The sequence below is a fragment of the Nyctereutes procyonoides genome, unplaced genomic scaffold, assembly GCF_905146905.1.
Source record: "Nyctereutes procyonoides isolate TBG_1078 unplaced genomic scaffold, NYPRO_anot_genome, whole genome shotgun sequence".
In the NCBI taxonomy this organism is placed as follows: domain Eukaryota; kingdom Metazoa; phylum Chordata; class Mammalia; order Carnivora; family Canidae; genus Nyctereutes; species Nyctereutes procyonoides.
Window position 1 is genome coordinate 35,683,571 of NW_026575125.1, and position 24,811 is coordinate 35,708,381.

A 24,811-nucleotide genomic window follows, 5' to 3' on the forward strand; every position below is an offset into this window, starting at 1 on the left:
GAAACAGAGCCCTCAAGTCATTCTGTGCTTTCTTCAAATGCCTTAGAGACGCTACTTTAATAGTTAAGAATGATGTAGGAATTTAGTATTTTAACAAATCTTACTAAAATTTCAGAAGAACTGTATTGAGAGACAAGACTGTAAATATGATTTTGTTTATACTGTTGATTTGACTGATGCCTTTTTAAAAATCCAATGATAGGGCAAGCATAAAACTCAAGACCTGTTCTGTCTGAATACCATTTTCTAATTTAGTAAATTCTTTTTTTTTTTTAGATTTTGTTTATTTATTCATGAGAGACAGAGAGAGAGGCAGAGTCACAGGCAGAGGGAGAAGCAGGCTTCCTGCAAGAAGCCTGAAGCAGGACTCCTTTCCGGCATCACGCCCTGAGCCGAAGGCAGATGCCCAACCGCTGAGCCCCCCTGGCATCCCTAATTTAATAAATTCTAAATTATGTTGTAGTACATGAAGTAGTAGCAAATGAGCATATTTATGAGCTTGTAGTATTGTGTTTTATAAGAAAATATATGTTTGGTCATTCAGATGACCAAAATATACTTCTATCGTTAATCTTCATCCAAGTTTCCTGGCTCATAGCTAGCTAGCTCCCAAAATCCTTGGAATTTCCTGATCAGTAAGAGCAGTGGGAGCATCTTTTTTCATAATATTTGGCCTTTTGTCTATATTTCCTAAAACTTTATTGCTTCAGGGATCCCTGGGTGGCGCAGCGGTTTGGCGCCTGCCTTTGGCCCAGGGCGCGATCCTGGAGACCCGGGATCGGATCCCACATCGGGCTCCCGGTGCATGGAGCCTGCTTCTCCCTCTGCCTATGTCTCTGCCTCTCTCTCTTTCTCTCTCTGTGACTATCATAAATAAATAAAAATTAAAAAAAAAACAACTTTATTGCTTCAGAGCCATAAAGGTGAAATTGGTGTCTTCTTATTTATAACAAGCCCTCTTTCCACCACAACTGGGTAAATGTTAATGACTTCTGTCATTAACAAGTCTCCAGGTGACTTCTGGAAAGCACCTAGGAATAGGGGCTGGTTGCCAGGAGAACCAACCATATGATTGGAGGGTTAGAACTTTCAGTTACTCCCACACCCTTAATCTCTGGGGAGCAAAGAGGGACTAGAGATTCAATAGATCACCAGTGGTCATTGATTAAGTTAATCCCATCTATATCATAAAGCCTCCTTGAAAACCCAAAAGGGAGAGGCTTCAGAGAGCTTCCAGGTTGGTGAACAAATGGAGATATGAGAGGATGGCACATTTGGATAGAGGCACAAAAATTCCGTGCCTCTTACCCATACCCATCCCTATGCATCTCTTCATCTGGCTGTTCTTGAGTTTTGTTCTTTAAAAAAAATTTTTTTTTAAAGATTTTATTTATTTATTTATGAAAGAGACACAGAGAGAGGCAGAGACACAAGCAGAGGGAGAAACAGGCTCCACGCAGGGAGCCTGATGTGGGACTCAATCCCGGGATTCAGAGATCAGGCCTTGAGCTAAAGGCATACAGGCACTCAACTGCTGAGTCATCCAGGCATCCCTCACTCTAGCAAATTAATCGAACCTAGGGCTGGTGTCATGGGAACCTTTGATTTATAGCCATTAGTTCAGAAGCATCAGTAACATCCTGGATTGGCTATAGACATCTGAAGTAGAGTGAGGGGGGCATTCTTGTAGGACCAAGCCCTTATCTGTAACGCAAGGTGGGAGTCATTGGCACCTCCAATCTCCAATCTATAGCTGCTTTGTCAGAAGCATAGGTAACAATCTGGAATTGCAGTTTGGCATCTAAAGTGAAGTGGACTCTTGGTGGGACTTGATCCCTTAACTTGTGGAATGTGATGCTCTTCTCTGGGTGGATAGTGTCAGAATTAAGTTGAATTGTAGGACACCCACCTGGTGTCAGAATCTTAATTGGTGATGGGGGGGGAACCACTTCCCTCCCACACACATGTTGAAACTGGTGATCAGAATCTTGGAGCTTAAAACAGATTACTTTTTTCTGGCATAAGCAATGATATTAGAGTAGACTTTGGAGAAACTTTAGCAAAAGGAAAAATTGAAAACTTGTGTTACTGCAAAATTTCCAGGCTGGCCATGAAGAAATAGGGAGGGTATGCTAAGGCAGAAAGCAAGATGGAACTGAGGTTTTACCAGGCTGCAAGCATGTGGAGAGAATGTAGTAAGAATTTGGCTTGGCGTTTGAATTACGAAATGGTTGGTCTGGGTGACTGCAGTGCAATTTTTATTGTAAAAATGGTTGAGAAAATCAGGTTGACTTTGCCGGTTTACATTTAAATCATGAGACTTAGATTTTAGCTAGATAAGACCTGGAACATTTGGCACACACAAGACAGAGCTGAGCTATACCACTGTTAAGGAGCTCTTAGTTTAGTAGAACTAGCATTGGGCCATGTCTCAAGTCATGCTGAAGCTACTTGCCTATGCCATAAAAGTAATAGAAGATCCAGGCTTCCAAGGAGGCATAGTTGTCATTCTCCAACTGGGAAAATGTGTATTTCTTAGACCTAGATGAAGTAAGTAAGACTGGAAGTAAAAATAAAAGGATCAGATTATTTTGCCCTATGGTAGGTTATATAAAATATAACCTAATATAAACAGAACCCTTCAAATTTTAAATAAAACCCAGGAGATTCTAAAACTCTAGAATAAAAGGAGTGAAATAATACCCTGAAGTTGATGTACAGGTCCTTGGCTGGGAATAGGTCAGTTTTAGAGAGATTCTCCCACAGTGGGATAGACAGACTTTTTTTTTTTTTTTAAGATTGATTAATCAATTTAGTTTTTTTTGAGCGAGAGCACATGTGCATGAGTCTGGGGAGGGGTGGAGGGAGAGAATCTCAAGCAGACTCCCACTGTGCAAAACCACCTGAGACCATGACCTGACAGAAACCAAGAAACCAAGAGTCAGTCTGTCGCTTAACCCACTGAACCACCCAGACATCCCTTACCATATTTTATATTGAAGATGGTAAGTCATTGTGGATTTTCTTCATTCCATTCAAATCACAAAGCCTTCTCTAGGATACATATTAGCAATTTTATATTTGCTTGGCATTAACCCAGAAGACCTTTTCACAAGTATGAAGCAGTTAATCCCTTGTCTCTAGAACTTTGGAATGTGTGGCCCTGAAAGTATTAAGTGGTATCAATTTAGGAAGGCCTGTCCTTTTTCTTTTTCTTTCTTTTTTTTTTTTTAAAGATTTTTAAAATTTATTTATTCATGATAGACATAGAGACTGAGAGAGAGAGGCAGAAACACAGGCAGAGGGAGAAGCAGGCTCCATGCCGGGAGCCCGACACGGGACTCCATCCCAGGACTCCAGGATCGCGCCCTGGGTCAAAGGCAGGCACTAAACCACTGAGCCACCCAGGGATCCCCCTTTTTTGTTTTAATTGAAATATAGTTGATACACAATGTTAGTTTAGTTTTAGGTGGACAACATAGTAATTGTACAATTCTATAAATTTGCTGTGCTCACCACAAGTATAGCTATAATCTGTTACCATACAACACTATTGTAATACTGTGGACTGTATTCCCTATGCTGGGCCTTTTATCCCATACTTTTATACTTTTTCATTCCATATCTGGAAAACTGGACCTCCCACTCCACTTCTTTTTGTCTGTCCCCAACCCCCATCCCTCTAGCAACCACTGGTGTGTTCTCCATATTTATGGGTCTGTTTCTGCTTTGTTTTGGCTTTTAGATTACACATATAAGTGAAATCCTATGGTATTTGTCTTTCTCTGACTTCTTTCACTTTGTGTCTGTTCTTTAAGATAAATGTCCTAGTAAACAATGAGTATACTTATTAAGCATTTCTGATTGGACAAATGAGAGTGCAGTGGGAGATTTTATGAGGAAATGGAATATGATAAGGCTTTGCTTTACCAAGACAGAACCAGGAAGTAAAAAATTACAGTTTTAAAAACCAAGGGGGGATCCCTGGGTGGCTCAGTGGTTTAGTGCCTGCCTTTGGCCCAGGGCGTGATCCTGGAGACCTGGGGAGTCCCACGTCTGGCTCCTTGCATGGAGTTTGCTTCTCCCTCTGCCTGTGTCTCTGCCTGTGTCTCTGCCTCTGTCTCTCCCTCTCTGGGACTCATGAATGAATAAATAAAACCTTTAAAAAAAAAAAAAGGAAAAGAAAAACCAAGGGGCACCTGGGTGGCTCAGTTATTTAAGGGTCAGTCTTTTAATTTCTGCTCAAGTCTTGACCTCAAGGTCTTGGGTTCAATCCCCAAGTGGGGCTCCCTGCTGCGGGGAGGAACCTCTTGGAATTCTCTCCCTCTCTCCCCAGCCTCATGCAGGCACATGTTCTCTCTCTCAAGTCTTTTTAAAGAAAAAGAGTGAGAAACCAAAATGAAGGAAATGAGAAGGAAGGCCAGGACTGTATGGATTTTAAGGAGCTTGCACTATGGCATTGAGCCTCTTCTTTTAACTCCAAACTGTTCATTGCCTAGCCCATTAACTGAGTGGAAGGTGTCAAAAGTGCGCAGTCCTGTAGGCCACACCCACTCTGGGAGCCTAGGTGCACATGGTAGCTTTGTGCTAGGAAAGAGTGAGCTGCTGGTGAGTTTGACTTGATAGACTAAGTCCCCCTAGAACTGCTGGTGGGAGTGCCATTTATAGGCTAAACCATATGAAACAATTTCCCCCCACTTTTTAAAGTTTATGGTAAAATATATATAAAACATGAAAGTAATCGTTTTAACCATTTTTAAGTGTACTGTTCATTGGCTTTGAGCAGCACATTCAGTGTTGTGCAGTTATCAGTTTTCAGCCCCAGAATTTTTTCACCATCCCAAACAGAAACATCTTACCCATTAAACAATTACTTCCCCATTCCCTCCTCCCCCAGCTCCTTGTAACCTCTATTCTGCTTGCTATGAATTAGTCTGTTTATAGGTACCTTATGAGGTAGAATCATACAATATGTAACCTTTTGAGTCTGGCTTCTTTCACTTAGCACAGTGTTTTCAAGGTCCATTCATGTTGTAGCATGTCTTGGAATTTCATTCCTTTTGAAGTCTGAATAATATTCCATTGTGTGTATGTACCACATCTGTTTTTCCACTCACCTATTGGACTTTTCTATTGTTTCCACATTTTGGCTATTGTGAACAGTGCTGCCATGAACAAGGATGACAAGTATTTCAGTTCCTGCTTTCAGTTGTTGTGGGTACATACTTAGTGGAATTGCTGGTCCATAGGGTGATTTTATGTTTAGATTGTGGGGAGCTGCCAAACTGTTTTCTATAGCAGCTGCCGCATTTTACATTCCCAGCAGCAGTTTGCAAGTGTTCCAATTTCTCCACATACTTGCCAGCACTTTCTATTTTCTTTAAAAAAAAAAAAATTATAGCCATCCTAATGGGTGGTAAGTGGTATCTCATTGTGGTTTTGATTTGCATTTCCCTCAAGACTAGTGATGTTGAGTTTCTTTTCATGTGCTTATTGCTAAAAAGTCTGCTGGGATTTTGATAGGGATCAGGTTGACTCTGAAGATCAATTTGGGGGGTATTGCTATCTAACAAAATTAAGTCTTCTAATCCTTGAACACGGCCTGTTTTTTTCATTTATTTTGGTCATCTTTAATTTCTTTTAATGATGTTTTGTAGTTTTCATTGTACAAATCTTGCACTTCTTTTGTAAAATTCTTTTGTTAAATTCATTACTATTTTATTATTTTTGATGTAATAGAATTGGTTTCTTTATTTCAGATTGCTTATTGCTAGTATATAAAAATATAATTGATCTATTATTGATCTTATATGTTGCAACTTTGCTAAGCTCATTTATTAAGCTCTATTAGTTTTCTGTAGTGAATTTCCCAGGATTTTCTATATCTGCAAAGGGGGATAGAGGTGGCTTAATTGTTCCTTTCTTACCTTTGTGTCTTTCAGTTCTTTTTCTTCCTGTGGTTTGAACCGCAAGTACAATGTTGAATAGAATTGGTGAGAGTGGACGTCCTTGTTAACACTGCACTTTTGATAGGGTTAAAAGACAGGTGTTTTTTTTTTAATTATTTATTTATGTATTCATGAGAGACAGAGAGAGAGAGGCAGAGGCAGAGGGAGAAACGGCTCCATGCAGGGAGCCGGATGCGGGACTCGACCCTGGGACTCCAGGATCACACCCTGCCTGAGTTGAAGGCAGATGCTTAACTGCCGAGCCACCCAGGCATCCCTAAAAGACAGGTGTTAAACACTTTCCAATCCTGTCTGGTGATCATGGGTAAATGACTTATCCTATTTCTTTATCTAAAATTAGTGATAGCAATATATGTTCTGGCTTACCTCACAGAGTTCTGAGGATTAAGTAAAATCATGTGGCTAACAAACCTACAGTGTACACAGATGGTAGTGTCTGCTCTTTAGAGGCTCATAAGCTAATGGAGAAGAAAAGCCATTCATGGAAATAATTATAAAAACAAGGTAAAATGTGCTATGAATTATTAGGGCTATGAATTTTTTCTTGAATACCTTATTATATAATTTTTGTGGTGAAAACAGTCCAGTAATGTATAGAGAAATGATTTTAAAGATACTTGTAATGTGCTGCCATCCCGAATTAGTTTGGATTCCATTTTAACAACTGTATTACAAATTAACATAATTATAGCATAACTAAGTCTAACTCTTTTCCATACAAAATATAATCTTATTTAACAAGGGTTTGCTACGATTTCAAATTTAGTGTCCAGAAGCATTTTTAAGTCAAAAGGAAATCTGTGGTAAATTTGGAACTGCATTTCTTTTCTCTCCATTTGGGCACTGAAAATAGGTTGTATAGAATTGATCTAAGCACACCGTTTATTTGAAATTAGCCTGATAACCTTCGTTTTTGGAATATAGACCTGTAGAAAATAACCCATGACATACATAGTGGATGTCATGAGTTCTTAAGGGTTTTCCTGGTTCTAACACAGAATTGGACTGATGATTTGGCAAAAGAGGCTAATCTTGCTGTTGAAACTGCTTTGTCCCTATGCCTTCCGTAGGATTTTATAATTTTTTCTTTGCTGTTTTAAGAGCTCCTATGGTCAAAGGGCGGTCAAAGTCAATACGGTTGTGAGGAAGCCCAAGTGCTTTCAGGTACTGATGCTACAGGATCATGTGAATTAGTTTCTTAGAGCACCTGCTTCATAGAGTGGGGGGGAGCTCCCCAATCCGACCATGTTCCCCCCCACCCCGCAGTAGATAGCCACACCTTCCCCCTATCGGCGAGGAGCAGGTGGCCAGGCCCTGAAGACCTCGCACTGCTGCCACCCCCAAGGTATCCGCCCAGTGGGCCTGGCTGGCTCACCCGCCAAGTGACGCCGGTTAGCTCTGCCCCCCCCCCCGACCCCCACGCACTGCGGGTGCGACCGCTCAGCGCGTGGTCTCAAGATCTTGTCTTTCTGCTACCCCTCCCCCCCACAATCCCGGAAAAAGGGGGGTTGGTGACGTCATCATCCGGGCACTCGCCGGCGGGGCCACGGTTCACAATGGAACAAAAACAAGCGGCCCAAGTCAAACTCTGAGCGACGCAGCTGCGGTTTGCGCGATTAACCCTGTCCTGGCCACACACTCTGCTAGTCCTGAACTCCCAGCTCCTCTTCTGGCGTTTGCCAGATCCTTCCGGACTTCCCTTCCCCCACTTTTCCCTGTCCTCGTGTCACCTCTGCTCTCACATCGTTCTCGATTTGAACGGTTTGGAACACCGTTGCCGGTCGTAGCGCGATCCGGAACGGGCCGGCCGGAAGAAACGGTCCTGCGTGAACATTCTTTACCGCATTGTTTTCCCCTCCCCCACTCCAGCTCCCCGGGTTCCAAACGTCTCTCGCCTGGCCCGGCTTCCCAGTAGCACGCCCAACTCTCCCTGGCTCTGGGTATAGGAGGGAGCAGCAGGAGCAGCTGAGGGAGGAGGAAGGGAGGGGGGAGGGGGTGTAGGTAGGAGGAGAAGGGCCTTGAGGGGCGGGGCCTTGAGGGGCGGGGCTTGGCGGGGGCGGGATCCTCGCGGCTTTGGGCGGCGCTGGGGCTAGTGGGAGTCTGCGCCGCCGCGCTGCTGCCTCCGCCGCCTCCAGTGCTGCTGCCGCCGCCGCTACCGCCGCCGCCACTGGCCGAGCGGTTTTTTTTTCTTTTTTTTCTTTTTTTCTTTTTTTCTTTTTTTTTTTTTTTGGTTTGCCGGATCCGCCATATTGGCGAGGACGGGCATCCGCGGCTGCGGAAGCTAGTCTCCGCTGCCGCCGGAGCCGCAACCTCTCAGTACCCGGCCCGTCCGGGCCTCAGCCGTGCGGGGCCCCTCCCCGCGTTGCTCCCCTCACAGGCCTCGCGGGAGCCCGCCGCTGCCGCCTCTCTCCCGGGAGGCGGCCGCCCCAGCCCCCGGTGCTCCGGTCGGTGCCGGGAGCAAGGAGCGACCCGCAGCAAAGCGATCAGGCCCAGAGCGGGTAAAGAGGCGGCGACCAGGAGAAGGTGAAGCCGCCGCTGCAGGAGGAGGAGCAGCAGGAGGTGACGCAGGAGAAACGCACCGTCCGGAGCCCGTCTGAGCTCAGCGAGAACCCGGCCCGAAGGGAGAAGGGGGAAGAGGGCCGCCGCCGCCGCCGGCTGAGGAGGAGGAGGAGGAGGAGGCGGCCGCGGCCACTGCTGCTGAAGGGCGGGCGCGGCGAGCGGCGAATTCCGGCGCCCCCTGTGTAGCTCCCTGGTCTTCACGCCCGTAGTCTCTCGACCCACTTTGTCGCCAGTCACCCCCGGGCCTGGGATGCACCCAGGGTCGCCCTTGCCCTGGGACTGAGTCTTGCAGCTGCCTGCTGCTTCCGCGTGCCCTGGTTGTGAGGAGAAGACGCCTGTGTCGTGCGGTGAGTAGCTAGCCGCGCCGGGCCAACAGCTGGATGTAAGTGAGGGGAGGAGGCCGAGGGGGGTGTGAGAGCCCAATGTTTCTTCCTCGGTCGGCGGCTGGCCGGGCCGGGGCCTTTCCGGTTCCCCCTCCTCGGCCCCTGGTTGGGCGAGCGCGCACGGCGCGGGTGGGGGCGCGGGGCTGTGTTGTGTGTCGAGCCGGCGTCCCGGGAGCGTGTCTGTGTGTTTTGGACTGTAAGGGAAAATGGCTGACGGCTTCGTCCCTCCCCCTCCTCCCCCTTCCAGTCCTGTTTGGGGCCGAGTAGGAGGATGGAGTCTCCGGGCCCGGCGTGCAGCCCCCGCAGCGGCGCCTGGGGGCCGGGTCGGCGGCGGGGCCTACTCGCCCTCGGCCCTGGGGCTTACAGCCCGACGCTCGGCGAACTCACGGCCGCTCTCCTCCCCAGTCTCGTTCCACTTGACACCAAACGCCATTACTGAGGTGGAGTGATTTGGAGCAGCAGAGCTAGGCCTTGGCTACGCCTGGCTATCAGGCCCGACGACTTGTCCGCCTCCCCCCCACCCTCCCGCGATAACCGGCAGCTTCTCCTCAGCCCTGTGGCCTGGGAGCCTGGGCCCGGTTATCGGCCTCCTACACCTCCTTCGCCCCCCTTCATTTGCTGAAGGCCAAAGCCCCGAAAGATGTTTTGATGCAGAAATCGCCTCCAAGCTAACTTGGACCCACCACCTTTCTATTTTTAACTGTTTCTGAGAAAATATTAGCCTGTGCGAGCTTGTTGATAAGGACCCTTCAGATTCGTGTGGTACGAGGCTTCCGGTTCGGTAAATTGCTTATTTTTCATTCATTGTAAAATACTAGGTTAAGTTACGGAGCAGGTGTATACGTTTTTTGTAATCTTTGTAGGGACTTCTGTGGCGACTGGGATTTACACGGGAATTTTTTTAAGACTTCCAATAGAACTTGCTTAAACTAAGCGTATTTTTTGAAAGTTCTATAGGAATAACGTTTATTGGAGTTTCCACGGTGCAGTTTACAGGTGTGTGTAATTTCTTCAGATTGTCTTTGAATTTAACTGAGCGAGTTGTAGTTGTAAATATTCGTGCCTTATTTTGAGCCCAGGGAAGGAAATATATCTGTAGCCTCTTTTCCCTGGAAACTCATGAGCCTCCTAAATCTACATAACGTTTGTATACCTTCAGTTTTGAGGAAGAATCTGGGCTGTATTTATTGATTAGGAAACTTTTCAACAGGTACTTAACCCTGTCTTGGAGCTCATTATCTCTACTCTTAGTGATTATATAGTAAGGACTCGTTAACCATGACTAGCTTGAAACTATGACTAGCTTGGCTTTCTTAATCCGTACACTTGAATTTAAAAATAGAGACTGCAAACTCTCCTTTAGATCCACTGGTCTGATTCAGTGGGCTGCCATTTTGGTTTCAGCAAATGCCTCTCAAGTTCTTGAAGATTAAGGTTTATTGTTCCAGTGTCTGCATAGAGTGAAAATCAGAAGTATTTGGAATTGGTGTTCCATGGGTGAACTCAAAATGTTTGTTATGTTTTGTTTCTTCTGTTTTAAAAAGGCATTTGGAGTAATTTTTCCTCCTAACCTGTTTTCCTTTTTTTTTTTTCCCATGGACATTTGACTTGGAATTTTTAACCTGTTATCTTCATGTTCTCATGCCATTTCTTCCTTTTGTTCGCTGACCTTTGTAGTTTCTGAGAGGGAAAATTTCTGGAAGGTTTGAGTAACGGCAAGAACAGGGCATGTGAGAATCTAAATTCTTCAGAAAGTTACTTTGAAGGGCAGATTTTACCTTTAACCGAATTACTGTAATCTCTTGTTGGTGTTCCATAGTTCTCTTGTTTTATCGATGGAATGTTCAAGTAGGATTCACTTTGCATCTTTTTTTCTTCCAGGATCTTGAAATAAGTATTCTGACATCTCAAGAAGATGAGGGATTTCGTGGATGTCTCTTCAGAGATAATTTTTTTTTGACCTGGTATAAATAATGAACCTTACAGTTTTTGAAAATGGATGTCGTGACTGCTGGTTAAATTCTTAGTTGGACATAAGCAACTATTCTTTCAGCTTGCTTTTATTTGATAAGGTCAACTTTAGTGAAGTTTTTATGCTTCAGTTACAGAATTTTAATATTGAAACCAATTTTTGTTTAGGTTAAAGTTGTCTGAAATGTAGGGGGGGTGTCAAAGGATCAATCCTCTTGTAAGTCTTTGGGGCAATTTAGTAAAGGATCTCATTCTGTGATTCTTGAGCTAGTTGGGTTTGTTTTTTGGTGTGGTTTTTTTTTTTTGTTGTTTTTAATTCTAAAATAATGTGATGGTTTCATAATAGCCTGAATATTTCCTCCCTTGCTGGTATGTTTTCTAAATCTTTAAGTTTTATTTTTAAAGATTGAAAAATATTTTAGTTTCCCTTTTTTTTGAGCTGTCACGTTTGTTCCTAAATTATTGTCTTGGTATAGGCTCTAACATTAGTGTTTGGAGAAGGGTTAATGCGTTGACCCTTAACCCTGACTGCACATTGGAATCTCTTAGGGGAGTTTGGGGGGGGGGGAGAGAATACGGATGCCTGAGTCTTACTCTCTAAGACTGATTAGGTCTGATATGGGTCCTGAGCAAAGATTTATTTTGAAACCATTATGGGTGATTCTCATGCAGTTAAGGCTGAATACTACTGTTAATGCTGTCTTACTGGACTTTCAAGCAGATTTATAAGAAGATGGATTTTTTTCCACATGTTTTCAATTACTGCATAAATAATTGTCCATTATACAGATGAGGGATTGAGGTCTGTCAACCAGTGATGTTTCAACTATGGTGCCACATTAGTGAAATGACACTGATCATTATTTTAAAAAAAAAAAAACAAACATACAGAACTTTGTTTCATGAACCAGAGTAGTTTTAGACTAAGATTTTAATAAAAACATGACAATTATCTGCAATTTGGGAAACACTTTGGTTACCCAGCGAGGTGCTAAAAGCTTTGCTGCAAGTAGGTTCTTCCTCTTCCATATGTCTCCCAACATGTTCTGGGTGATAGTTTAGTTGGTGGGTGTGTTTATGACTAAAATAATGTTAGGCAACATAACGTTCCTAAAAGATGTAAAATCCAGGCATTTGTCTCCCAGTAATTTATTTAAATCATCTCATAAATGAACATTTAGTGTTATGTGAACTATTAGCTCAGTTTGAAAATTCTGAAGTTTATTTAGCTTAGTTTAAAATCCGTGTAATTTAAAAAAAAATAAAATAAAATCCGTGTAATTTCAACAAAAAGTTCTGAAAACTGAGGGTTTCATTTTGCACTTTTGTAGTATTGCTCAATAATTTTATGGAATAAATGAAATAGCAATAAACACCTTTATTTGGTGTTTATTTCTTTAATTCTCTTGGTCCACTGTGTTAAATTGTGTATTGAGGCTGTGGGGAAAGCCTGCTAATGTAGAATCTATGAGCTTTCTTAATGTGGCACAAGATCTGTCAAAGATCTTTTTTTTTTTTTTTTTTTTTTTAAGATTTTATTTACTCGAGAGAGGCAGACACCTAGGCAGAGAGAGGGAGAAGCAGGCTCTTCACAGGGAGCCCAATGTGGGACTCGATCCCGATCACGGCCCTGGAGCCAAAGACAGATGCTCAACTGCTGAGCCACCCAGGTGTCCTGAGCAAATGGATTTTTAATTCTGTTTCTAGCCACTGTCTAACAATGATTTTTCTAACTCAGTTGTGTATCAGAATCACCTGTAGAGCTTTTTCAAAATGCATTTTCTTAAAAAAAAAAAATCTAGATCTTCCATTCTGGAAGTTATGATTGAATTGAATAAGTGGTGGAAACTAGGCATTAGAATAGCTCAAAAAATACTTTGCATGTTCAGCTAGGGAGTTCTTTGCATTTCATTTCAGGGAAAGGGGAGATGAGAGACTTTGCGTTTTGAGTCCTACCATTAGGCAGTGATATTCTCACTTTTCAGTTTTGCCACACTGCCAAAAATTCCAGGCAAAGTAGTAAAAAGTTCAGATGCTTGATTAAAATTTGGGAGAGACCACGATTCCAGAGTTTAATGTATACACACACAAATGCACAGAATATAGTCATTATCTCTTACTGAGCAGCATCTTGGAGTTATGGTTCCAGTCTTAATACTATTACTGATAATCTGTTTTAAGTCATTAGTTTGCTTTTTATCCATTCAACAAATATTTATTGGGAATCTCTGTACCAGGCATTTTTCTGGAGATTCCTATTGTCTAGAAGCTTATGTTGTATCAAGTGAGGGGCATTGGACTAGCTCATTTCTAAAGTCTCTCTTAGGTCTAACTTTGTTATTTTATTTTTCTTAAAGATTTTATTTATTCATTCATGAGAGACACAGAGAGAGAGGCAGAGACACAGGCAGAGGGAGAAGCAGGCTCCACGAGGGAACCTGATGTGGGTTTTGATCCTGGAACTCCAGGATCACGCCCCAGGCCAAAGGCAGGCATTAAACCACTGAGCCACCCAGGGATTCCCTAATTTTGTTATTTATTGTGCTTCATAGATGGAGACTGGATTTTGTTCTAAGAAATCTACTTAGTTATGGTATAATTCAATGGAATTTTCCTTTTTCAGTTTCTTTTAGTTAATAGAATTTTATTCTGACCTCTAGTCTTCTCTAGCAAGCACAAATGTCAAGTGCAGTAGAAATGGATTAGAATTCTTGTATATTTGGTTTAGGAATAGCTATACTTGCAATGTTTTAATTTTTTGTCAGGAATTACACATTCTGGTGTCCCACCTTTCCTCTTGCCATTCCTTTTTTGTATTGATGGTCTGTCAGTTACCTTTACACTGTTGGTGTGTTTTTCTTTTTGTTTTACTTATTTTGTTCAGATGCTTTGATTTTGGTCCTCCAAATTTTAGGTTAGTGGCATTCATCTGATCAAACTCAAGATCCTAAGTCAATGATACATCTCTAGTAGCTACAAAGTGCCTGGCACATAGATATTCAGTAATTATTTGTTGGATGAATAGTCAGTTAATCACATTACATTCTGGTATGATTTTTCTCCATTTTTTTTCTTTTTTCATAATTTTCTTTATTATTTGGAGTCACTTGCCCTGAAAATTGTTTTATGATGAGCAGTCCTGGAAGGAGTCTTAGACCTACTCAAACTCCTTTTCAGATGAAGAACATGCCTCAGAAAGTTGCTGAAGTAACTTAAGATAGTGTGCATAGAGTACATTCTACATGAAGCTCTTTCCATATCTACTAAGGCACAGTAACTACTTTTTGAAATCCAATACCTTTGTAGTCCTTCATTGTCCTAAAACTCACACTTAAATTTCTCTAAGGTGATAGATAATAGGTAATAAGGTCAGCAGTTCTGCCCTTTACCTTTGTTTATTCCAGAGCATGTAGAATATTATTTACAGTAACTGGCGAAATCTTGAGGAATAGTTGACTTCCAGTACTTAGAACTGCATACAAAATTGATGTATCATCATATTTTGGCTCTTTTCAGTTTATCCTTCTGTAACTGATCAATCAAAGAAGTTTTGAACACTTTAGACCCATATTGATTGGCCAGCCATTATCAGAGGAATTGTTTTCCTTGGCATGATTTTGACCTGGTTGTCTTGGATCCCAAGCTTGGATACAGAGCCTATGAAGTGGGAAAATAAGAAAATTTAGGCTGAAAAAAGGGAGTAGGAAAAGACTCCCTTTCCTATTCTATTTATGCTAGTTTCCTTTCTAGTGACTTTGGTGTTTATTCAAAGTTTAGGTTGTTGGTTATTTCTTTCTTTTGTGGTCTTTGAGCTGGTTTTTTTTTTTAAGATTTTATTTATTCATGAGAGACACAAAGATATAGGCAAAGGGAGAAGCAGGCTCCCCGTGGGGAGCCCAATGGTGGGAATCATCCCAGGATTCCAGGACTCCGGGATCATGACCTGAGCCAAAGGCCGATCACTGAGCCACCCAGGTGCCCCTCAGCTGGTTACTTCGAAGGAACTTCTGAGTACATTTATTCAATTAGTTGAGACACCGGAAAACATGGAAATTATTACATGGTATTAGACTCCTGTTGTATCTTAAGAGAGTATTTTGTCTCAGATCAAGGTAGTGTAGAAAGATTTGATTGTTTTCCTTGATAACGCCTCCCAAATTCAAATCTGGAATCAGCAAGTTGTTCTCTAAAAAGCCAGATTGGAATTGTTTTAGGTTTTGCATGTGAAGAGGAGAAGTTGAGGATATTAGGTCAATTTTCTGTTAGTGGAATTAAAAATAATGATAGTTGGTGCAATTATTTGTAATTCAGGTCTAATAAGAATAGAATGGGGAGGCTCATAAATACAGTATTTTGCCTAATGGGGAATTTAAAGTTAGTGTTCCCTGTCATCAAATAAGTTGTAAATGTTCCTGTGTGAAATACATTCTCAGCTTGTGGGCTATACAAAAACAGGAGATTGGATTTGGTCTTTCATCATAGTTGGCCCTGGTTTATTATTTTTTTTTAATTTTTATTTTTTTAAAGATTTTGTTTATTTTATGAGACAGAGAGAGAGGCAGAGACACACAGGTAGAGGGAGAAGCAGGCTCCATGCAAGGAGCCTGACATGGGACTTGATCCTGGGTCTCCAGGATCACGCCCTGGCCTGAAGATGGCGCTAAACTGCTGAGCCACCTGGGCTGCCCTTGGCCCTGGTTTAGGGCAAGGTTCTAAAACCTGTTGGTTTGTTAAAACTGATTTATGGGCCCTGCCCCCTGAATTTGATTCAGTAAGTGTGGAATGGGGCACAAGAATATGTTTCAATAGATGCTCAACCATTGAGCCACCCAGGCGTCCAAAGAGTATATATATATTTCTAACAAGTTCCCAAGTATGTAACCACCCTTGGAGAATTACTGGTTTAGACATGAATTCCAGCATATCTTATCTTTCTTCCGTCTTATCATTTTGTTTAATTTTACTTGAATCCTTTTTATTTTGTACCTTAAATTAAATTCTGCACTTATATATGTTAAATGCCTATTATGTGCTAAGTATTGTACCAGATAACAGGGATACAAGGTGAGCAAAATAGAATTGTTCCTGTCATATATACTGGTTAGAGTGAGCTTAAAAATCAGTTTCCAGGGCTCCTAGATTGCTTAGTTGGTTAATTGTCTGACTTTGGCTCAGGTCATGATCTCGGGGTCCTGGGATTGAGGCCCCCCCCCCCCCCCCCGTGGGCTCTCTCAGTGAGACGTCTATTTGTCCCTTTGTCCTTCCCTTGCTTGTTCTCTTTCTCTCTCAAATAAATAAATATCTTTATATTTAAAAAGATTAAATATAACCCTTTAGAGCTACAGTCTGAAACAAAGCACCATTTTGAAAGTGGGGCAATGGTGTTTAATGCTTGTTAAAGGCAAGCTAAGTTGGAATCGTTACAAAATACTTCATTAATTTGATGTCTTAGGAGATATTGTTCTGTATAAATGAATTTTTCAGACCACCAAAGCTTTTTTTATTTTTTTTATTTTTTAAAAATTTTATTTATTTATTCGTGAGAGACCCAGGGAGGCAGAAACAGAGAGAAGCTCGCTCCTCACTAGAAACCCGATGTAGGGCTCAATCCCCAGACGGGATCATGCCCTGAGCTGAAGGCCGACTCTCAACCACTGAGCTACCCAGGCGTGCCCCAATGCTTACTTTTAAATACTTAAAACCAACTAGTTATTTGATGGAAGGCTTTCTAAAGATATTACATATATTTTTTCATCTGATTATGAACTTAAACATATTCTGTTAAAAAATCTGAAGAGCGTGAGGGAATAAAAGCAAAAAGCAGGGCAGCCCTGGTGGCACAGTGGTTTAGCGCCTGCCTTCGGCCCAGGGCATGATCTTGGGGACCCGGGATTGAGTCCCACTTAGGGCTCCCTGCGTGGAGCCTGCTTCTCCCTCTGCCTGTGTCTCTGCCTCTCTCTGTGTGTCTCTCATGAATGAATAAATAAAATATTTTTTAAAAAAAACAAAACACAAACCTCACATTTGATAATTCCATCATGTCGAAACAACCATGTTAATTACATGTGAATTAAAAGTTCTCATCACTTAAACAATTTACTAAGTCACGTACCCTCGTGTCTGCTGTCCTCTGCCTGCACTTCTGCCTCAGGAATTGAGTGTGTGCCATTTGTTCATCCTTCCCAGGAGACAATTTTCAGGTCCCTCCTCCCTCCCCCGCTCCTTTTTTAGATACTGCTTTTGTAAACACTGCTGCAAACTTTTATTATGAAGTTGATTTTCATACAACTTCATAACTTAATTTCCCAACATTTTTTTCTTAACCCCCTCCCCCAATCCCTCATTTACTTTACTCTCCCAATTCTCCATATACTTCCTTATTCTTTCAGACTTGTATTTTATTTCTTCAGTATCTTTTTTTTTCTTTTAATTTGTTTATTCATGAGCGACAGAGAGAGAGAGAGGGAGAGGGAGAGGGAGGCAGAGACACAGGCAGAGGGAGAAGCAGGCTCCATGTAGGGAGCCTGACTTGGGACTCGATCCCCCGTCTCCAGGATGACGCCCTGGGCTGAAGGTGGCGCTAAACCGCTGAGCCACCAGGGCTGCCCTGTTCAGTAACTTTTTTAGGAGTTTCCTATTCTTTGTATCAGCTGGAGGTCCCAAACTTAATATCCTTGACAGGGAACTGATTAGGGATATGTCTAACATTACTGGGTTAGACAGTTCATTGGGCTCATTGGTTATGTTGGCTGACTTTTTGTTCACTGGTGGATGAAGTAATTGCACTGACACAGGAAATTAAGTATGGCAAATGTGTAGTAAAGCTTACAATGTGAAAGATGAGGTGTAATTAGGGATTTTATAATAATTGGAAAAGTCTAGGAACATGTGAATCTGTTGTTTGGATTTGGAATATTTGATTTGTCACATTTTCAGGAATGCCTTCTGTGTGAAAGGGAAGGGTACGTGCCCAGGCTCTTGTGAAAATGATTGCAGAAAATCTAATTTTTCTTAAATTTAATCAGTATGTATATAGATGTGACTATGTCATTTGTAGATATAATTCAGTTATCGAAAGTTCTTACGAGTTTTTGACTGGGAGTGTGTTGAACTGGAATGAAAGGGATTGTGAGCTCAGGCTAAGGGTTAGAGGAAGAACCCGGTGTACTCTCTGCAGGTGTATTCCCTGTCTGGCTTGATGTCATTATCTGAGCCATATAAATGTCAGCAGTCTCAAATTGATACTACTCAAGCGTTAGTAGGAAAAATCATGGCGAGATTCTTTGGCTTCTATTCATCTACACAGCCACAAGAATCATGTTTAAGTAACTCCTTATGTCTTCCGCTCCCCCCAAATACTGTTCAAAATTGGGGTGCCTGGCTAGCTCAGTTGGTGGAATGTATGATTCTTGATCTCAGAGTTGTTTATTTGAGCCCCGTGTTGCATGTAGAACTTAGTTAAAAATTAAAAACTATTGTTCAAAACGTACCATGGCAATTCTTTTTTTTTTTTTTTAAGATTTTATTTATTCATGAGAGAGAGAGGTGCAGAGACACAGGCAGAGGGAGAAGCAGGCTCCATGCAGGGAGCCCAATGCGGGACTCGATCCTGGGTCCCCAGGACCAGGCACTGGGCCGAAGGCAGGCGCTAAACCGCTGAGCCACCTGGGCTGCCCCTACCATGGCAATTCTATGCAAACGAGGTCATTCTGACATAATTCCAGTCTTTTTTTTTCTTTTTAAGGATTTTATTTATTCGTGAGAGATACAGATAGAGGCAGAGAACACAGGCAGAGGGAGGAGAAGCAGGCTCCATGCAAGGAGCCTGATGTGGGATTCAATCCCCTGACTCTGGGATCATGCCCTGAGCCAAAGGCAGTCACTCAACCACTAAGCCACCTAGGCGTCCCTCCAGTGTACTTTTCCAAGGTGATTTCTTGTTCTGCCATCTAATCAAACAACCCATACTTGATGTGGATACTCCAGTCTTTTCCTATTCCCATGACTATACTTCTTGGAGCTCCATCTCCCCTTTATGGCTAACCTCCAATGTCTAGCTCACAGGCCATATTCATGAAGTTGGAAATTGATCTTAACCTTCTCTGAATTCTGGTAGCATTTTTCCTGTGCTCTTCTTTTGGTCTTATTCTACTTTTTGTTTGTGTTTCTTTAAGTAAAGCCCCCCTTGGAAGGTGGCTCTGGAAATTCTGAGCCTTAGTTGATAGTGTTTGAGTTTGAGTTAGTGTTTAAGTTTGTCTTTTGTAGGTAGTCAGAACCTCCCTCAGCCTGATTGAGATCGTAGTACAGTAGGTAGTAAAGAGCTCTAATCTCAGTCAAAAGGGTTAGATTACAGTTGTAATTCCTCTACCAATTAGTGAGCAAGTTACTTAACCTCCACAAAATCAACCTTAACACTATTGACACTTTGAGTCAGGTGAATCTTTGTTGTGTAGTGTGCTGTCATATTTCCTTCTGGTTTCTATCCACAAGATGCCAGTAGTACCTGCTCCCCCACTCCCCACCCCGTTGTGATAACCAGAATTGTTCCCAGACATTGCCAACTGTGTTTGGATACAAAATTTGGGAACCGTTACTTGAAATGGAAGAATGAAAGAGAAAGTATAGTGTTTTAGAGAAAAGTTAGTAGAATGTAGAAGGAGCATTGGAGATAATTGGAAGGGATTATGGGAGGTGAGGCTAGATTGCAAGGGACAGACAACCTTGTATACCACGTTAGGACACTTATATTTTGTTTTTAGGGTAATGAGATCCTTACGTGAGCGATGATTAGGTTTGTGTTTTTGAAAGATAATTCTGATGGCTTTGTGGTAGACCTGTCAGAGGGGACAGTTGGGGAGCCAGGAGAATGTGAGGCAGTATTTTCAACACTTTGGCTGAGAAATGATAAGAGAATAGTTTAGGGAATGGAGTAAAGGAAGTGAGACACATGGGACTCCTCTTGAATGAGGGAGTTGTTGCTAATTTGACTTTGCTTCTGTCACTGAAGGGAGTGTTGAACTGGAAAGCAAAGCACCTTTATTGTCTTTTCTTTCTTCAACTCTTACTCCATTCCCAATTTCACCTCTCCACTTGAGAGCTTCTGACTGTTGAGATGTGTTGAAAGGTCATAGAGCAGAATCTGGGTTATAGAATGACTGTATTTTCCCAGTGTGGCTCCATTACTTAAACAGTGGATTATGAAAGCACATGCTTTCTTACCACCTCCCTCCCCTAAAATGTAGGTGGCTGGATTCTGGTATCAGAGAGTGTTAACTGTTGCCTTCCCATGGTTTGTATAGGTGTTATTTTACAGCTTTTAAATTAGATTTTTACACGAGTAGAATAATCATATTGTTTAAATAATTGCATTAATTCCATTAGCTCCTAGTTTGGAGGTTTTTTTGTTTCAAAACAGCATTTGTATTTGAATTGAAACTGTTGTAGTCAGTGGAAGGGTACTGGACTCCAGTCAGAAGGGCTCTATTAGTTCTAGTTATTCTGCACTCTGTGTTAATCACTTAACTCTTGGGTCGTCATTACTCTTATCTGTAAAACCATGGTGTTGAACAAGAGAGGACTTAAGCTACCTCTTTTTCTTTTCTTTTCTTTTCTTTTCTTTTCTTTTCTTTTCTTTTCTTTTCTTTTCTTTTCTTTTCTTTTCTTTTCTTTTCTTTTCTTTTCTTTTCTTTTCTTTTCTTTTCTTTTCTTTTCTTTTCTTTTCTTTTCTTCTTTTCTTAAGATTGTATTTATTCATGAGAGAGAGAGGCAGAGACCCAGGCAGAGGGAGAAGCAGGCTCCATACAGGCAGCTGGGTGTGGGACTCCATCCGGGGACTCCAGGCTCACACCCTGGCTGAAGGCAGGCACTGAACCACCCAGGGATCCCCTGTGTATCTATTTAAAAGTAAAACTCATTGCATATTTTTTTCTTAAGATTTTATTTGAGAGACAGTGTGAGCAGGGCAAGGGCGAGGGCGTCGATGGTGCAGAGGAAGAGCAGCAGACTCCCTGCTGAGTAGGGAGCCTAATGTAGGGTTCCATCCCAGGACCCTGAGATCATGACCTGAGCTGTAGGCCAACACTTGACTGAGACACCCAGACACCCAAAACTCATTGCATGTTAATGTGAATAGTACTTTTATGAAAAATAGCTTTTCCCAGAAAACAAATTTTTTAAAAGATTTTTTAAACAATTTATTCATGAGAGACACAGAAAGAGAGAGAAGCAGGCTCCATGCAGAGAGCCTGACATGGGATTCGATCCCAGGACCCCAGGGTAATGACCTGAGCTGAAGGCAGATGCTCAACCCCTGAGCCACCCAGGCGTCCCCCAAGAAAACAAAAATTAATGACCAGTGTTGTGTTATTCTTTATTTTTGCAGGTATCTCATATTTGGCTTAATTAATAGAAGAAAGCTGGATTCCATCTGCTTCTGCCTTTAATCTCTTGTAAATAGGCTATATCATCAGACTTTGGAAGAACTCCACTGTGTACTGGAGAGAGAATGACAGTGACAATAGCAAATACTATTTTCTTATTATGAAAACAATTTTGACTTTTTGAATCTCCCGTAAGGGTGACAGTGGGACCATACTTGGGGAACCAGTGCGTCAGACTTTCAAAGGAAGTTTGACATGATCTTTTGAGTGGCTTGCCTACTCTTAAGATTTTTTTTTTTTAAGATTTTATTCCTTTATTCATGAAAGAAAGAGAGAGAGAGAGAGGCAGAGACACAGGCAGAGAGAGAAGCAGGCTCCATGCAGGGAGCCCAACGTGGGACTCAATCCCAGGTCTCCAGGATCAGGCCCTGGGCTGAAGGCAGCATGCTAAACCGCTGAGCCACCCAGGCTGCCCTATTTTTAAGTAGGCTCCATGCCCAGCGTGGAGCCCAATGTGGGACTTAAACTCATGATGTTGTGATCAAGACCTGAGCTGAGATCGAGTTGGATGCTAAACTGAGCCACCCAGGGACCTTTCCTTCTAGCTTTCAGTGAATTAATTATGCCTGTTTTTGAGCTTCATATAAATGGAATAATATAATATGCAGTCTTGTGTCTGGCTTCTTTTGCCCTATGTGATTAACTTCTTTTTCATTACTGTGTAGTCATTGTATAAAATATGCTGTAATTGCTTTATCCATTCTGTTGGGGACATTTGGATTGTTTATGGGTTTTTTTTTCTAATTATAAAGAATATTGCCATGATCATTTTAGAACATGTCTTTTGGTATATAACCAGAAGTGGAATTGCTGAGTTAGAGAATATGTATCTGTTTAGTTTTAGTAGATACTACCAAACAGATTTCCCAAGTTGTTGGTGTCCTAGTTTTAGAATTCCACCACTGTAGTTAGATTGCTCTTCCTTAACACCACTTAGTACTGTCAGTCCTTTTAATTTTAGCCAGTTTAGTAGGTACTTAGAAATACCTAATTGTGGCCTAAATCTTCATTTGCCTGTATCTAGTGGTGGTTAGAACCTTTTCATAAGTTTGCTGGGTTTTTTGGCTACTTTGCTCTCATATATAAATTCTGAGGTTTGGCTAGTAGGCAGCTTGAATTCTTTTGTGGCTCAAAATCACTACTTGAGTGAATTTTTGAAAATACAAGCTTTTTTTTTTTTTAAATGAACTTAATTGATCAGTGATAATAGGGTTAAACATTACTGATAATTTAAAGAAAATCATGTGTATTTGGCTTTAGAGTATGTAAAGATCTTTGCTTTTGAGAGAGCCAATACTTCAGATTAAAATATGACCCTTAAAAATACCAAGAAGAGGGATGCCTGAGTGGCTCAGCGGTTGAGCATCTGGCTTTGGCTCAGGGTGTGATCCTGGGGTCCAGGGATTGAATCTCGCATTGGGCTACCCACAAGGAGCCTGCTTTTCCCTCTGCCTGTATCTCTGCCTCTCTTTGTGTCTCTCATGAGTGAATAAATAAAATCTTAAAAAAAAAAATACCAAGAAGATAAGAAGTAACAAGTGTTGGTGAGGGTGTGGAGAAAAGGGATCCATTGTGTGCTGTTAGGAATGTAAATTGGTGCAACCACTATGGAAAACAGTATGGAGTTTCCTCACATTAAAAATAGAACTACCATGTGACCCAGTAACGACACTACTGGGTATTAACCTGAAGAAAATGAAAACACTAACTCAAATAAATTTATTCACCTCCATGTTTGTTGCAGCACTATTTATAATAGCCAAAATAGAGAAGAACCCTAAGTGTCTATCAGTGGAGAAGTGGCTAAAGAAATTGTGTGTATCTGTTCCATTGTGTATGTATCTACAGTGGGATGTTATTCAGCCATAAGAATGAATCTTGCCAAAAAAAAAAAAAATGAATCTTGCCATTTGTGACAGTGTGGAAGGACCTTGAGGCCGTTATACTAACAAACCAGTCAAAGACAAATACCATATGATCTCTTAACATGTGGAATCAAAAAACAAAAGTCAGGCTCGGAGAGACAGAGAACAGGTTGGTGGCTGCCATAGGTGGAGAGCCCGGAGGAGAAATGGATGAAATGGAGGAGTCAAAAGGTTAAAAAAAAAAAAAAAAAAAAAAGAGTGCCTTGACTGGCTAAGTCAGTACATCTTGCAACTCCTGATTGTGGGGTTGTGGGTTCAAGCCTCACATTGAGCATGGAGCCTACTCCAAAAACAAAAACAAAAAAAAACCCAAATGTGTTCAATGTCCAAAGAGGGAAAATACAGGAAGCTTACTCAATTCGGCAACTGTTCCACTGTATAGGACTTTCCTATCCATCCCAATAAATGTCAAAGCTTAGCTATGATTCTTTATTGTGTGATATTCACATTTGTGAAATGCATTTTAAAGCATTTACTTGCTGTCCTCCTTTGGTAAATTCTGTGATAGCAAAACAATAGTTTTTTGTGATTCTATCTTAAGGATCTTAAGGATATACTCTTAAGGGAGTAGATATTCAACAGTGTCACCAAGACAAAATGTCTTTCATAGATTTTTTTTTTCCACCTCACCTTTAATTATTTAACCAGATTTCACCTATATAGATATATCTTAAGGAATGGGCAAGGATATAGATAAATCCTTGAATACTCTTTAAGAATATCTGATTTAGGGCAGCCCAGGTGGCTCAGCGGTTTAGCGCCGCCTTCAGCCCAAGACATGATCCTGGAGACCCGGGATCAAGTCCCACATCAGGCTCCCTGCATGGAGCCTGCTTCTCCCTCTGCCTGTGTCTCTGCCTCTCTCTCTTTCTCTATCATAAATAAATAAATAAAATCTTTAAAAAAATATCTGATTTATTTTAGTATGATTGCATATGTTTTATTCATCAGTGAGCTTTTTGTATAGGCCAAATTTGTTTTGTTATGATCTAACACCTAATGCCAGAGTTAGGAGAAATGAGGTTAGGCAAACCACTCAGTGGTACTTGAGGTGATTGGTGCTTGTCTTTTGAGACACTTACTATGAATTACTGTTAAAATTGACTGTCTTATGCCTATTCCACACTGCTTCTTGTGCCTTTTCTCCTTCATCCTTATATACACTTACTGATTTTTTACTCATGGTTACTCTTAAGATGCAATGTTCTTCTGAGATGCTTTTGTAGATACTGTGTGTCCTTAGATAATTTTATTTCCCCTTCTTCCAAACTTTTTTTAAGTTTGTATTTATTTTAGAGGAAGAGTGAGTGCTTGAGTGGAGGGAAGGACAGAATCTTCAAGCAGATGCTGTGCTATGCACGGAGCCCATTATGGGGCTTGATCTCATACCCCTGGGATCGTGACCCAAGCCAAAACCCAAGAATCAGATGTTTAACGGACTGACCCACTCACGTGCCCCTTAGGCTTTTACTTAAATTTCAGTTGTTTAACATAATATAATACTATTTCAGGTGTATAGTGTAGTGATTCAGCATTTCATACACCTATTGCTCATCACAAGTGCA

The 24,811-nt window shown here is 41.6% G+C and overlaps 1 protein-coding gene across 3 annotated transcripts in view; it reads left to right on the forward strand.

Annotated features, from left to right (window-relative positions):
- The window catches only part of USP9X (ubiquitin specific peptidase 9 X-linked), a 483,762-nt gene that overhangs the window by 327,187 nt on the left and 131,764 nt on the right, over positions 1-24,811 (forward strand). For 2 of the 3 annotated variants that reach the window (XM_055337516.1, XM_055337518.1), the window contains exon 1: positions 8,168-8,875. The exons of the other annotated variant lie outside the window; for it this stretch is intronic. The gene's annotated coding sequence lies outside the window, so the exon portion shown is untranslated. Of the gene's footprint in view, positions 1-8,167; positions 8,876-24,811 lie in introns of those variants that run through there. 3 annotated transcript variants of the gene reach the window in all.